The sequence below is a fragment of the Vicugna pacos genome, chromosome 35 (assembly GCF_048564905.1).
Source record: "Vicugna pacos chromosome 35, VicPac4, whole genome shotgun sequence".
Lineage (NCBI taxonomy): Eukaryota > Metazoa > Chordata > Mammalia > Artiodactyla > Camelidae > Vicugna > Vicugna pacos.
This window is the reverse complement of record NC_133021.1, coordinates 17,214,655-17,231,066: the sequence shown is the minus strand read 5'-3', so window position 1 is coordinate 17,231,066 and position 16,412 is coordinate 17,214,655. Positions and strand designations below refer to the sequence as shown.

Here is a 16,412-nt window from a genome sequence, read left to right as displayed (position 1 = left end):
ATGTAAAACACTCAGCACGCTTCCTGGGGCATTGTAAGTGCTCAGTTAAGGCTCGCTATTTGACCCTTTTTATACCCATTTCAGTAAATGTTTGGGATTCCCTTTGCTATGGTCTGAATGTCTGGGTCCCTCTCCCCAAATTCATATATGGAAATCTTAGCCCTCAAGGTGACGGTATTAGGAGGTGGGGCCTTGGAAGGTGAGTAGGTCATGAAGGTGGAGCCCTTATGAATAGGATTAGTGCTCTTATAAAAGAGACCCCAGAGGGCCCCCTCCCTCTTCTGTCATGTGAGGAGAAGTTGTTAGTCGGAAACCTGGAATAGAGGAGCCCTCATCAGAAGCCAACCCTGCTGGCACCTTGATCTTGGACCTCCAGCCTCCAGAACTGTGAGAAAGAACTGCCTGTTGTTTACAAGCCACTCAGTCCGTGGTATTTTGTTATGCAGCCCAAATGGACTGAGATACCCTTCAAAACCAACATGATCAACCTCGCCTGCACTTTTCATAGCTTCCTGTGCGAGGCCAGTCCTTGATCTGCGTCAAGCTGTCCTCTCACCATCCTCCAGCCCTTCTCTGCACACAAGCCAACTCCCGAACTAGTATGTCAATGTGCTGATTATCCCTCAGGTACCCCCACAACGTGCCCATCAGTTCTCAATTAAAATGACCAGGAAATCAACACTGGAATAAGGTAAGAAGTAAAGGCAAGTCGATACGAGTCAAACATTTCCAGGTTGTAGCATCATCCACATCATCAAGGGCTCATGGTAAGTGAAAATCTCAAGAAACAGGTCAAAGTCCTAAAGAGAGAGGTTCTACTTCATATACAGTATAGACTACAAATCTAAAGGGCATAGTATAAAATAATCACTCCTATTTAGAAAAGAACCCCATGTATGGCATGTTTTAGGGGAAGTTCCTGCCAAGCACACAACTTTATAGCTGCTTGAGGAACTCTTCAAAATGGGAGTTGACGTATAAGTCCAACAGTACTGGCTGCATTGTACAAAGAATAGCATTGTATGTAAAAGTAGCCTGGAAAATGTCAATGATATATGCACATTATTGAAGACCAGCACATCTCCTTACTTTTATTTAAGAAGCTAAAACTGGAGGTTTTTAGCATTAATAAAGGAGGAAGAGTAACCATAGAAACACAGCATTTATCTTATTTCCATGGTAAGGAAAGCAACTCCTTCCACAGAATGCTTTGAGGTGTTCTGGCAAGTGCTTCTGACTGAAGATCTCACTCCTAAAGATCTCTTGAAACTATTTCAAGCAACGGGAATTCTCTGAAAAATAATAGGCAAGCCGTTCAATAATAAAGGCAAGATTTTGATGAAAAGTTAAAGGATACTTACTATAAAGACATGCAAAAAATGTGATGGCAACAGACCAAACCACCCAGTAGTAAAGAGGGAGGGCAGCAAACGACAAAATCAATGTTCTGACTGTAATAAAAAGGAAAAACTGACAGGTATGGAAAGCCTACTCTTTGCCAAGCACTTGTTACACTTCATTGCATTTAATCCTCACGATCAGCCTGGAAGTATATATACATATGTATTTATTTCTGTCTTTCTCTTATTGCTTAAGCCATACAGTCATCCCTCATATCCACAGGGAATTGGTTTCAGGACCCCCCATGGGTACCAAAATCCAAGGATGCTCAGGTCCCTTGTATAAAATGGCATAGTATTTGCATATAACCTACGTACATCCTCCCTGTGTACTTTAAATCATCTCTAGATTACGTATACTATCTAATACAAAGGAAATGCTATGTAAATATTTGCAAATGCTATGTAAATGATGGAGTATAGTAAATTCAACTGCATTTTTACTATTTTATCTCCTTCTCCTCCTCTCTCAATATCTGATAGTTTTACCATTAATTCTCCCCTCTCCTTTGGTTTCCTTTTAAAATTAAAACACCATATCTAAACTTCTATTTCCGGTTCCATCCATTTCCAACAGTGTATCCTGATCCCTTACTTTGCAGTATGAGAATATTGTTGCCTCCATACTTTTCTACAATTTCTAATTTTTACTTTCAAAAATATTTAAAATTGAAATCTAGTCGATTTACAACGTGGCATTAGTTGCTGATGTACAGTGTAGTGATTCGTTTAACTTCTACTTTTGATAGACATTTTTTACATTGTCAAAATTGATGTTATGTACATTTTGCCTCTACTGATAGTTAAATATTTTGAGGTCTGCCTATAGATTAATTCTAATACTGGAAATCAATAAACAGTGTTTATCATGGTCATATAATCATTTCTTTTTTATTCAGGGTCCAGTTCTTTCTCTCTTGTTCCAAGGTCACAGTACCATTTGCTTTAAAAGAGAATATGCTAGCATCGTGTAAGGTCAAACGTATTTTTTCTTAATTCTATCAGTTGCTCAAAATAATAATAAATGTTTGATAGAATTCACTTGTGATGCCGTATGGACACAGAGTTTTGTTTGTCGGAAAGTTTTTAATTACAGATTTAATATCTTTAGTAATTAGAGGACTATTCTGATTTTTTGTTTCTTCTTAATATGAGTTTTGAAAAGCTGTGTTTATAGAAATTTGTCCATTTTCTCCCAATTTTCACCTTTTTGGCATAAAATTTTTTCACAATATCCTGAAATATCTTTAGTGATGTCTCCTTTTTCATTATAAAAATGGCTAGTGTCTATTTTCTAAATCAATCTTGCTTTTATCAACTTAATCTTTTAAAAAGGGAAATTGCTGGATGCCAGGGTATAAGTCTATTTCACTTTTTTTCAAAGTGGTTTTTACCAATTTACACATCCACCAGCAGTATATAAGAGTTCCAGTTGGTCCACATCCCTGCCAAAACCTGGAGTCATCAGTCTTTTTTTTTTTTCAGCCATGCAGGAGGGTATGCAGTGGTATCTTATTATTTGAATTTGCATTTATCTGATAACTAATCATTTTGAACACCTCTTCATGTGTTTATTTGTCACTTGGGTGTCTCCTTTTGTGAAGTGTCCATCTGTATAGTTTGCCCATTTCCTTACTGATTATCCTTCTTTGTAAAAGTTTTTGTTTTTTACATATTTCATATGTTTTTACACATTTACATGTGTGTTCTTTTTAGATTATCTGTATTGCAAAAATCACCCCTCATCTACTTAGCTTGCCTTTTCACTCTCTTGATGTTGTCATTAGGTCAACCAGTTTCTTAATTTTTAGTTCTGTTTAGCAATTATCATTATTTATTTGTTTATCCTGTCCTATTTATCCATTATGATTAGTCCTTCTTAAAAATCTTTTCCCATCCCAAAAGCATGAAGATACTTTCCTGTGATTTATTCCAGAAGTTTATTTGGCTTGTCTTCCGTATTTACTTATACAATCCTCCTAGAATTTATCTAGTGTATGATTTCTTTTTTTCAATGTGGATATTCAATTGGTCCAGCACCACTAATTGAAAAGACCATCTTTTTCTCATTGCACATCAGTATCATCTTTGTCATTTAATCAAATGACTATATATTTGGGTCTCTTTGTGTACTTTCTGTTACGTTTCATTTCTCAGTTTGTCTCTCCTTGTGCATGTGGCACATTGACTTTATTACAGTAATTTCATAATTAGTTCCAATGTATGATAGCATAAGTTCTTCAAATTAGCTTTTCTTCAAAATTACTTTGGCTATTTCTAGACTTTTGTATTTTCACATAAATTTTAGAATCAGCTTGTTGAGTTTCACCCCCGCCCCCAAAAAAACTGCTGAAATTTTGATTGAGTCTGCATTTACTCTATAAATCAACTTGCAGAGACTTGCTATCTTAACAATTTTAGTCTTGCAATCTATTACCATGGTGTAAATCTCCACTTATTTAGGTATTTTTAATTTATTTCCATGATGTTTTGTAATTTTATACATAGAAGTTTTGCACATTTTTCGTTAGATAGATATTTGATATTTTTGATGCTCCTATAAATGGTATATTTAATTTTTCATCTTGAATTCTTTATTGCTAATATACATAAAGATTTTTATATTAGTCTTTTATCTAGTGTCCTTACTAGGTTAACATATACATGATAATAGCTTGTAGATTATTTCAAACAGTCTATGTAGAATGACTGTTTTATTCCTTCTTTTCTTATCATTCTACTTTTTCTTGCTTTATCGTACTGGCTATGACCTCTATTACAATGTTAAATAAAATGGTGACATTAGGTATCTTTGTCTCACTGCTGATTTAAGGAGGAAAACTTCTCATACACCAAAATTAAGTACGATGCTTACTCTAAGTTTTTTTGAACATACTTGTTCATACAATTAAGGAACTTTCTTTCTATATCCACTTTGGTAAATTCTTTCCTTTTTAATCATTACTGGGGTTTGAAGTTTCTCAAAAGCTTTTTCTGCATCTGACATGGTAATCAATTTTTATCCTTTATTCAGTTAATATGGTGAATTGCATTTTACTGATTTTTACAATGTTAAATCAACCCTGTGTTGCTGGAATAAATCCAGCTTCCTGTGATGTGTTTTTGGTTTTGTTTTTATAAATTGCTGGATTCAGCTTGCTGATGTTTTGCTTAGGATCGTGTGTCCGTGTTCACTAGAAAAGCCAGCCTGTAATCCTCTTTCCTCGTGCTATTCTTGCCAGGCTTCAGTATCAAGACTATGCTGGTCTCATAAAAATGAATTGGGATGTATTTTCCTCTTTTTCTATTCTTGGGAAGTTGTAAATTTCTTGCCTAAATTTATTTCCAGCAACTCTTCTTATCGTTTAAATGTCTGTATGATCTGTAGTGACTTCCTTTTTTTGACTCCTGATGCTGATTATGGCGGGGGGGGGCTCTCTTTTTTCAGTCTTCAAAGAACTGACTTGCAGAGAACCACGTTTCAGCCTTGTTGATTTTTCTCTATTGTACTGAGGGTTACTATTTTATTAATTTCTGCTCTTATCTTTCTTATTTCCTTCTGTCTACATTCTTGGGTTTAATTTGCTGGAAGTTTTTTTTTTTTTTCCGCTCTCATTTTGAACTGGATAGTGAGCTTGTTTTTTTTTTAAGCTTTCTTCTTGAACATATGGATTTGATGGTTATCCATTTTTCTGTAAGCACAGCATTTGTGGCATTCAACATATTTAGATATGCCATATTTTTATTTTCATTTAGTGCAAAGTATCATTTTGCTCCACTGGGATTTCTCTTCTGACCCAAGTTTTATTTTAAAATGAATTGCTCAACTTCCAAGTATTTGAGGATTTTCCAGCGATTATTTTTGCTTGTTTTCTTTTTAGTTTAATTCCACTTTGTAAGAGAACATGATTTCAACCCTTTCAAATTTGTTGGGCCTTATGACCTAGCAAATTATCAATTTTGGTAAAATCTGGCATATGTGACTTGAGAAAAAGCATATTTTACCCTTGTTAGGTGCATTGTTAATTAGGTTAGTTTTGTTCATCACGTCATTCACATTTCCTAATCCTCTTCAGTCATATATAATCAATTATAAAACACATCTATTTACAGTTTAATTTACATCATTATTTTGTCAGTTTTTGAATTTCCATTTGATATATTTTTTAAAGGTCTAGTACTTTGGTAAAAATTCTTTATTTTGATTTCAATGTTTTTTAACATCATAATCTCCATTACTTTTAAGTACTTGTCTGATCAATATCTGAGTCATGAATGCATCCATGTAGTATTTTATTTAACGTTAGACATTGTGATTTTTAAAATGTATGGCCTCGGACTCTATTCTTTTTCTTCAAAGAGGCTTTCCCTTACCCTCTGTGAGGCACCTAAAATGGGATCAGTGCGTTCAACCCAGTGGGGAGCTGGGTCGACCTGAGGTGGAGCTGGGACTTTTACAAGGCTTGGTTTGCCCATAGGCTGGGTGTAGCCTCCAGGGAGTCCGAGTGGCTTTCTGTGGGACCCCCTTCCCTTTCTGGCAGACTCTGAAAACCAAGTTCTGTTTACCAAGCATCATGAGACTCTTGACAATTCCACCCTGTGTTTCATTGTTTTCTGCCTGGTTTCCTAGACTTTGCCCCTGAACAGCTTAAGATCCGTTACGTACAGAGGAAAAAATGATGCCAAATGCTGAGCTTTCCTCAATAACTCTTTTCTCTGGTCCCTCAAGTCCTGGCTGCTTTGGTGGGAATATGGGTCAGTTACAGGAGCCAAATCCACTCCATGGTTTGAAAAGAAAACCCAAAATGTTTAGGATGATCTTCCATTTATTAATGCTCTTCCTGTTGCATCATTACAAAGATCAGCAAACTCAAGGTCCTTTTCATTTAACATCACAATTCCTAGAATATAGGCGGTTTAGTGTTTCTTTCAGAAATCTCATTTAGTAGAGATCTAGATCTTTGCCACTATGAATTTCACTGGACTATCCACTGTCAGGCAAACTGTGAACTTGGGATTTAAAATCATTGTACTAAGTTGCTTTCTTTTCATCGATTATTTGTGGCCAACTCACTCCCTATTAATCCCCACTGAGTTACATGGCTTTAGAGATGCTTGATCAAAATTGGAAACAAAAGCCTTGGAGTGACTGTACATTTTCCCAAAGTCAATTATTTCATGAGTCTAATTCCATCCAAATTTATTTTGGAAAAAAATGTCTTTTCAAAATAAGTTTTAAAATAATCACAAGGGGAAAACAGTTTTCAAGCAATCCCTTCTTGTGAATTAAAAACTCAAGTCAAACCTTGGAGATCAATCAGAGGCTCTGATTTTTCTATCTGGAGAGTTGGTAATATTTGTTAAAAAGTGGAATATACAAGAGATTCAGGATTTTTTAAAAAATCAACACATTCTGAAATACAGCTCAGCAGGGAGCAGATTCTGAGCTAAGATTTTTAAAGACATTTTATGATAAGACTTTTCAAGTTTATTATGAAGCCACTTTTTAAAAATCTAAACATTTCATCAATAGTCTCAGTGAATTTCAATGTATTGATAAGTCATGGACTGTTTTTGTTCTTCTGGGTCCTATCACACAAAATTGTTTTAGAGCGAAAATTGATGAAAATCAAATGTGGCTGGGTAACAAATGAATTCATTATATTGAAGGTGAATACATGCCTTCATTCAGAACACATAATTTAAACCAAACGTGACACTATGAAAATTAACATTTGTTTTCCCTCAATATTGGGACCCAGTGTAGGACTCTCCACTCTTATTTTTCGGTTACAATAACACAAAGAGATACTGATGTGGCCTATTATCTCAGCAATAATGCATATTACAACAAGCCATTATTTATTAGCAGTAGAATGTTTCCCCAGGGCTTAATTTAGATTGCCTAAAATGAGATAACAAAATCTCAGTCTTGGAAGTGATCCTCTGTATAGTTACTGTTTGCGGACACTTTTATGTCTTCACAGCAGTTTAAGATCCTTAATTGGCTGGGTCTTTGAAATGAAGGCATATGGTGCAGTACCAAGATCTTGGAAGGCTGATGTGAACGAACACGTGCAGAATCAGAAGCCAGGCTTCTTGGAATGGTTGGTAGGTTTTAGTTCAGAAGTAGAAGTGTTCACTGTCTGTGGGAACGTAGTTTGGTGCAGCCACTATGGAAAACAGTATGGAGATTCTTTAAACAACTAAAAATAGACTGAACATGTAATGCAGCAATCCCACTCCCGAGCATATAACCAGAGGAAACTCTATTTCAAAATGCACCCCCAATGTTCACAGCAGCACTATTTACAGTAGCCAAAACATGGGAGCAACCTAAATATCCATCCACAGATGACTGGATAAAGAAGTTGTTCCACACACAATAGAATACTACTAAGCCATGAAAAAGAGTAAAATAATATCATTTGCAATAACATGGATGGACCTGGAGAATGTCATACTAAGTGAAGTAAGCCAAAAAGAGAAAGAAAAATACCATATGATATAATTTATATATGGAATCTAAAAAAAATGACGCAAATGAACATATTTATAAAACAGAAACAGACTCCCAGACATAGAAAATGAACTTACAGTTCCCAAAGGGGAAGCAGGGAGGAGGGAAGGATAAATTGGGAGTTTGGGATTATCAGATACAAATTACTATACATAGAATTGTATATACTATATATAAACAACAAGAAACTACTGTATAGCACAGGGAACTATATTTGATACCTCATAATACCTATAATGAAAAAGAATATGAAAAAGAACATATATATGTGAATCACTATGCTATACATAATTAACACAACACTGTAAACCAACTATACTTCAATTTAAAAAAAGAAGTTGATGTGTTCATTTCTCGCATGCTCTGTGGTACCCCTGAGACGTCTGGATGTCCTGCTGCCTTAGCAGCTTTAGCCCGCACCCCAGGATTCTACAGGCAGATAAGAAAGGCTGGGCTTGGATGAGTTAGTTAATCCTCCCAACTTTGCTCTTTCATGATCAGGGTGCAAACGTCAGGTCTGGTCAGACGGAGTTGGGGTGAGGGAAGTCATGGTATAAAACCTGGCTGATCCCATGGGTTAGGGCAGGTTGTCCTGGAAGATATCAGCACTGAGTGAGCTAAATCTACTTTAGACTTGACCAGCAACAGAGGAGTCTGATTCCTGCAAATTCTTGTGGCAGCAAGGCAAGCTTCCAGTCCCGAAAAGGCAGAGGCAGGCAGGAGGTCAGGGATGCAGGGGTAAGATAAGGATGTAGGTCTGGAACTTCTGAGTCACAGGTGTGGCCTCATTGAAAAAGCCCTAAGTGAAGAATCCACTTACCAGACTCGGGAGTGCCAGATCGGAGGGAACTGGAGCCAGGCTGGCCCGATGCTGAAGCCCCAGCCTGATACCTGAGTGCCTCCTACAGAAACAGAACTGATCACGGAGCCTGGGGCAGGGCTGGGTCTCCGGGGAGTCACTAAGTGGTCCCAGCTGTGGGACACGGGGCTTTAAGAGCAGGGAATTCCTTGGTCACGGCATCCTTCTTTATTCTAGCGAGCTTTTCTGTGGACTTCTTTATTCCTTTCCAGGATTCTGAATTTTGGAGATTAATCAAGTTCTAGAGGCAGTTTTTGACGTGATTACCAGGTACCGTTCTTGTGACCCCTACCAGATGCTCAGCAGAGAACCAGGTATCCCCTCCCGGGCATGGCTGCAGGTGTGCTTAGGTCTTACAGATGACCTGGGGCCCAGGGGCTTTTTTTCCCCCACTCTGGGCTGCCTTTCAATCTGCTAACCAAGGATAGTCATGACTGGAAGTCCCCCATGACTGAACTAAAATCCTCAGGCTTCCAAACACTGAAATAAATTTCCTTAATGGAACTGTTGGCTAAGGGAGAAAGCATCTATAGAATTCTTGCTCATACTTCTATCCAAAGCTCTCTTCTCTGATTCCAAACTCCAGGCTCTCAGTAGATTGCTTCATTATTTGGAAAGCTGTGGAACCAGCAGGTGGTCAGCTCAGCCCAGTCTAAGCACGCTGCAGCCCAGTCCTGCCCACGTCCACACACATCTACACCTTAGCCGACCTGTCCCTTCAGGACCACTCGCTCAGCTCAACACATCCTCTCTCTCTCTAATTTTATTTCTTATTGAAGTGTAGTTGATTTACAATGGTAGTTTCAGGTATGCAGCAAAGCAATTTGGTTATACATATACATATATATTTTCTTTTCAGATTCTTTTCCATCATAGGCTATTACAAGAAATTGAATCTAGTTCCCTGTGCTCTACAGTAGGTCCTTGTTGTTTATCTGTTTTATATACAGTAGTGTGTGTCTGTTAATCCCAAACTCCTAATTTATCCCTCCCCTGCCCTTTCCTCTTTGGTAACCATAGTTTGTTTTCTAGGTCTGTGAGTTTATTTTTGGTTTGTAAATAAAGTTTGTATCATTTTTTTACATTCTCTGTCTAGCTTATCTGGAGAAAACTATAATTTGAAAAGACACATGCATCCCAATGTCTGCAGCAGCACTATTTACAATAGCCAAGACATGGAAACAACCTAACTGTTCATTGACAGATGACTGGATAAAGAAGATGTGGTATATATATAATATATACAATGGAATACTTACTCAGCCATAAAAAAGCATGAAATCCTGCCATTTGCAGCAACATGGATGGACCTGGAGATGATTATATTAAGTGAAGTCAGTTAGGGAAAGACAAATATCATATTGATAGCATTTATATGTGGAATCTAAAAAAAAATGATACAAATTTCAACACATCCTCTCTTGCCCAGCCTCCTTAGTCCAGGATATCAGAGTGGTGACTTGGAAAGAAGAGGTACAAGCAAGCTAGGTAGGAGAGTCTGGGACCCAGCGACACAGCACCTGCATGGCAGAGAAGCATGTTCGTGTGAACTGGTGGGGACAGCTGCGGGGGCTCAGCTGTGAGTAAAGAGACATCCAGCAAAGGAGCAAGCTGATGTTCAGAAGACAGACCCACGAGGAGCACAGTGTAGGGGCAAGGATGGTCTTCAGGGCAAACCCTACACAGAGTTTCAATGCCTCCATTGACTCTCCATTAATTCATCCATCCAGCATGTACTACAGCCTGCCACGTGCCCCGGTGCTGCCCTGGACGTGTGCCAGGCCCAGGTTCTGACAGCAGAGCGGGCTTCCTGAGCAGAAGTCAGAAGAGGACGCAGTAAGGAAATTGCTATTTAAGTATTCACCACGTGCTGGGCACTTTCAGACTGAGCAGTTCGTTGACTCCTCAGAACGATCCTGTGGGTATGACTCTCCCCAGCTCTGAAGAACGGCGAAGAAAGTCCATTTCATGGAAGTCGGGGGAAGAGGAGTAAAACCGGAGGGAAGCTGGTCACCCACGGGACCTGCACAAGGGGCCACCTCTGAGTCTCTGCTCGCTTGGCTGTGAAACGGGGAATTCTACCCGCCCTGGAGGAGAGCTGTGAGGAGGAAGCGGCATTAAATGGCAAATATGAAAGTCCCTCCCAGAAGTGTCGCACCTGGCAAGTGCTCGTTGGGTGCGCGTCCTCTGCCTTCACATCGCAAGTCGTTCAAGAGCAGAGGCTGGCAGAGCACAGGGATGATGACCAGGGTGACATATAGCAGCCCTGAGCTGACCAGAGTGGGCGTGGGACACCCAGAGCTCGGTCACCAATCCTGGGGGGCCCGGAAAGCCAAGGCAGGAGGGAGCAGAAAGCGGGACATTGGAGAGTAGCACAAAGCAGAAGCCCCGTCACTCTGTCCGTGGCGGGAGGTTAGCCGTCCGGTCAGGCGACAAGAGCATCTGCGTTTCCGTGGGGCCTGGAGCATCAGCCTGGCAAGAAGGAGGTCGTGGTCACAATTCATTGCTCCCGTGGTCCCATTTCCGGGAGTGATGGCTCTCGGTTTTTCCTCCCATGACTTAGTGACTATTCAGCTGTTTCCACCTGTCTCCAGCCTTGTGTCCCAGGTCCCAGGGGCTGAACTTCTGTGTCTGGGAGGCTGTCCTCTCCCCACTGATGTCAGCTACACTCTCTGGTGCTGAGTCATCCGGAGTTGGGAGTCCCCGGAACTGCCCGACGTGTCACCGGAGACTAAGTTGCAGAAGTGGTCCCAGGAGGGGAGGAAGTGAAGGGACACGCAGCACCAGACACCACCTTCAGGGCCCCCGACCCTGCACAGGACCTGGTGGTCTCAGCCTGTCTGCCTCTCACACACATACGCACACACATGCAAGCATGTACGAACTTAACAAGTCATGGACACGGTGTCATGGTCTCTGGGCCACACTGCTCCGTGTGAAAGCTCTTCTTGCCCTTGGCTTCTGAATATGATGATTGTTCCCATCTCAAGAATGAAGGTGACTCCAACCTCAAGCTTAAAAATAGGACTTCTCTGTTTCTGACTCCTGTTCACCAACTACATTGTAACTGAAGAGCAGGGGAGAAAGTTTGTTTTGTTTCTGCGTAATTCAGGTCAGAGGGCCTGGCCAGAACTGGCACCCTCTCTCGGTTTGAACTCCTACCCAGAACCCATCCTGGGAAACTCTCTTCCCCGAACACCCACCAGGCTCGCTCTAATTTGTTACTTGAACCCGTTGTGCAAACTTCATTGTACATCAGCCTTAACTGAACCCACTGGAGTTACTGAATTGTAATAATTTTACAGAGAAAAAGGAAAGAGAATTCAGTTTGCACAAAACATCAGCAGAAAAAGGTTTCTGGATACGGAATCAGAAAGGATGTGGAGGTAGATAAGATGTGTCAGTAATAACCTAGGAATACTTGAGGGGGTGGGTCCAGGGATAGCAGTTACCAAAGAGCCAGGAAGCCTCCCCTTCTTCATTCAGGACACCATTCGCCACTTTTCTGAATTCACATCCTTCCACTTGATCACAGCTTAGCTGAAACCCTTCTTTGATCATCTCTGTCATGAATAACTTCGACCTTTCCAGAACTCCCCCTGTCCCTCTTCTATCTTTCTCTGAGTTAACATGCACTGGGGCAGAATCGTAGGATCTGACAATTTGCGGGAACTTCTTTAGGAAAAATAATTGAAACTGACTAATCCAAAATAAGACATGAAAAATGAATATTTTAGAAAACAAATCACAAAGTTAACTCTTAACAACTGAATGGATACAACACACATTGTGAAATCTAGAAAAATAATATTTTCTTTGTATAACTACCTACCAGTTACTTAATTGTAATATTCTTATAGATAAAAAGGAAAGAGAATTCAGTTTTTCTTCTATAATGGTTGGGCACAATTTTATGATTGTTGACAATTAGAATGAATGAAACATACAACATCACATGGAGACGTCCTTACCCTTTGTAGCACTGCCATCTGGTTGTGCCTAGATACCTAAAATTATAGTATTTTGTGCGACTACAAACAAACAAACAAGAGTATGATACATATATAACTGTGTAACTACTTATATACTGTGTTACTGAGAGCACTCCTGACTTCAGAAAGTTCTGTTTTGATCAGGCACTGCTGTGAACCAAATCCTCTGTTTATACTTTTACATGTCTGATTAGGAGAACTTTCCACAGATGAGCATCTGGCTCCATTCACTTCAAACCTCGTGTCTCCTCCAGGACCTACATACTTCCTGTGCTGAGTGCCACGGGGCCTGTTCCAGTCGTGATAAAGCCTCTGTTCTGAGCCCACATCAAGTCCCCGTGAATCAACCCAGAGGGTGGTGAGACGGTTCTGGAAATCACTGCTACCCTGGTGCGCGTGGCAATCAGTTCATTCCACGATGCGGTGTCTGTGAGCTCCAAACACACGTTTCCATCAACTCAACTAGACGTGCCCTCCACCCAACTTCTCCTTTGCTGGGTCTTAAAAATGTCCTTGGCCATTTCAGCAATGGAAAAAGTAAGACGTGAGAGACAGTTTAAAAATAAAACACTCAATGGACTACCACTCTGCCTTAAAAAAGAATAAAATAATGCCATTTGCAGCAACATGCATGGACCTAGGGACAGTCATTCTAAGTGAAGTAAGACAGAAAGAGAAAGAAAAATACCATATGAGATCACTCATATGTGGAATCTAAAAAAGAAAAAGGACACTATGAACTCATCTACAAAACAGAAGCAGACTTGCAGACTTAGTAAACAATCTTATGGTTACCCAGGAAAGTGGGTGGGAGGGGATAAACTTGGGAGTTTTGAGATTTACAAATGTTAGCCACTATATATTAAAATAGGTTTTAAAAAAAGTTTCTTCTGTGTAGCACAGGGAACTATCTTCAATATCTTGTAATAACCTTTAATGAAAAAAATATGAAAATGAATATATGTATATATATGCATGACCAGGACACTGTGCTGTACACCAGAGATTGACACATTGTAATTGACTATACTTCAGTTAAAAAAAAAAAACTCACTTTTTCAAATTTTACCAAAACGTATGGCCACCTACGTGTATTGAGGTTGGAAAGGACCTGGTAAATGAGGGGCACTGACACTTGACTGTCATTCACCTCATGCTAAATCTGTCTCTTCCTGAACTTTGTCTCACAGTAATTTATGTCCTCACCTAACTGCGTCTATATCTGAGAGCATTTTTACATTTCTAGTTTCTGATAGAGTTCCTTTCACATAGAAGCAACTCAGTAAGTTTTGAGGAATTGATTACTTCACCTATGTTGATGGGCAAGTTAGAGAAAGTTGATCTCTGTTGTGACATGAGTAAGTGTGCAGAGAAGTCTGGGCCATCGCGGTCAAGGGTGTGCCTTCCCCTTGGAGAAGGCACCAGTCAGCGGCTTTCATCCTGAGTTTGTCTGGAGTCCCAGGGTTTCTTCCACTGGTCTCAAGCAGTCAAAGACTGCTTGGTGAGGATTTTTGTAACGATCATAACTTATTAGTGTAAATAACAAACTTGTTACTATGATTTACAATAAGAGATTGGTTAAATTGAAATGGAAAAACAACCATGGTATATCATTAAGTGGGAAAAAAAACCTACCACTCCAAAATCATCACCAGCTCAAACCTCTCCAAGCAGAACTTTGTCCTTCTGGCTGGCCTGCTCAAGTCACCCTACAGCCTCTCTGTCCCCTGTGACCTTGATGAAACTTCCATCCATGGACCTCTCCCCCTGCTCCCGACCTTTCACCACATCCCTCCCATCCAGCTGGGAGTCCACGGCCCATTATCTCAACTATTCTCCTGCAAATACTCTAAACTCCCTTGGCCCTTGTATCTTTGCTTCTTTTTTGCCCATTTTTTTTTGTGGTAAAATACACAAAACATAAAACTCACCACCTTATTTATTTTTAAATGCACAATTCAGCAGCATTAACTTCATTCACGATGCTATGCAACCATCACCAGAATTCTTTGCATCTTGCAAAACTGAAACTCTGCACCCAGTAAACACTAAACCCCCACTCCCCTCCCTGCCCGTCCCTGGAAATGGCTATCCCGATTTCTACCGCTGTGACATTGTCTGCTCTAGGTACCTCACATAAGTGGAATCGTACAGTATTTGTCTTTTGGTGACTGCCGTGTTTCATTGAGTATAATTTTCCCCCAGTTATTTTGGAGCTTATTTAAACTAAGAGCAAAAAAAGTCACAATATTTTCAAATATTTTCATGCAGTACATACATGTTTCTTTAAATAACAATTGTGATAAATAGCAGAAAGAATTAAGGAATGTTGCACAATGTCTCAAACACTTTTTGAAACACCATACTTGCCAATACATACAGGCATTCCTTAGGTGGGAATAGGAATGCAGCTTAGAAAAGAAAGAGAAAAAAATCATACTGGAAGGACCCAATTTCTTTAAAATCACTGAGCGAGAAAAGCAGCATCGAACTTCCAGACTGACATAACATTGTTTAGGCAGATTGATCCATGTTGTCATGTAGATCAGAATTTCCTTTCTTTTCAAGGCTAAGTAAGACACCTGTTAGCTAGAATGTTTCTCTCTCTCTCTCTTTTTACATTTTCTATATCTTTATTGATATTTCCATTTTGTTCATACATCGTTTTCTTGACTTTCTTCTCATTTTTCTTTAGTTCTTTGAGCATTTTTAAGACAGCTGCTTTAAATCTTTATCTAGTAGGTCTACCATCTGGTGTTTCCCTGGGATGGTTTCTGCTGGTTTGTTTATTTTTTTCCCTTTGTATGGGTCATACTTCCTGTTTCTTTGCATTCTTTGCGATTTTTTGTTTAAAGCTGGACATTTGCGTATAATGATGAGGCAGTTCTGGAAATCAGACTCTCCCACTTCCCCAAGGTTTGGTGATTTCCCTCTCTCTGTCTCTGTCTCTGTCTCTGTCTCTCTCGTTATAGGCCGTCTCCATCCTGAGGGTCAGCCTGAGATGTAAGCAGAAACTCCTCAGGTCTTTCTGAGTCTATCCTGTCCCTGGATGTGTGTGGTGACTCTCTAATTGTCCCATAGGTGCAGTTGCTTTTGAATGTTCTAGTCTTTAGTGTCCAGCCCAAAACAAGGGTACAAAGAGAAAAATTAAGGTGGGGGGAGTAGGCACCAGCCCTTTAAGTGCCCTGGAAGTCACTTCAGCCAGAGCAGGAGGGGCTTGCAACAATGTCCGCTCACCTCTTTGTCTGCACCTTTATGATCTGATGCAACAATCAGCAATTAGGGCACAGGTTCCCTGGCTCCTGAAAACTGCACAAGCTGCTCCAGGAACACACGCAAGGCTGCTTGCTCAGGGGTCGGGGGGATTAGGGGGGTGGAGAGGTGGAGGATGGGTAGCTGCTACCATGCTCTGAGCTGAAATTGATTGAATTTAACTACACTTTTCCATGAAGCCTTCCCTAGAAATTGCTAGACCCCGGAGTTCCAAAATAGTGACACTGGACAGATTCTGCAGTGTAATTGTTATCTACACAGGGAGACACATTCCTGCTGCTTCCTACTTTGCAACCTTCCCAGAATGCTCTCAGAACCTTTGCTTTTTACTTACACTTCCCTACCTGGAAAAACAACTTTGTACCAGC

At 40.0% G+C, this 16,412-nt stretch overlaps 1 long non-coding RNA gene across 7 annotated transcripts in view; it reads right to left on the bottom strand.

Annotated features, from left to right (window-relative positions):
• Nucleotides 1-6,208: 6,208 nt before the first annotated feature.
• Nucleotides 6,209-16,412, bottom strand: part of LOC116277101 (uncharacterized) — a 63,315-nt gene continuing 53,111 nt past the window's right edge. For all 7 annotated transcript variants that reach the window (XR_012067327.1, XR_012067321.1, XR_012067324.1 and 4 more), the window contains 2 exons: nt 10,039-10,089; nt 6,209-7,573 (listed from right to left, as the gene is read on the bottom strand). This is a non-coding gene — a long non-coding RNA (uncharacterized lncRNA). The remainder of the gene's footprint in view (nt 7,574-10,038; nt 10,090-16,412) is intronic.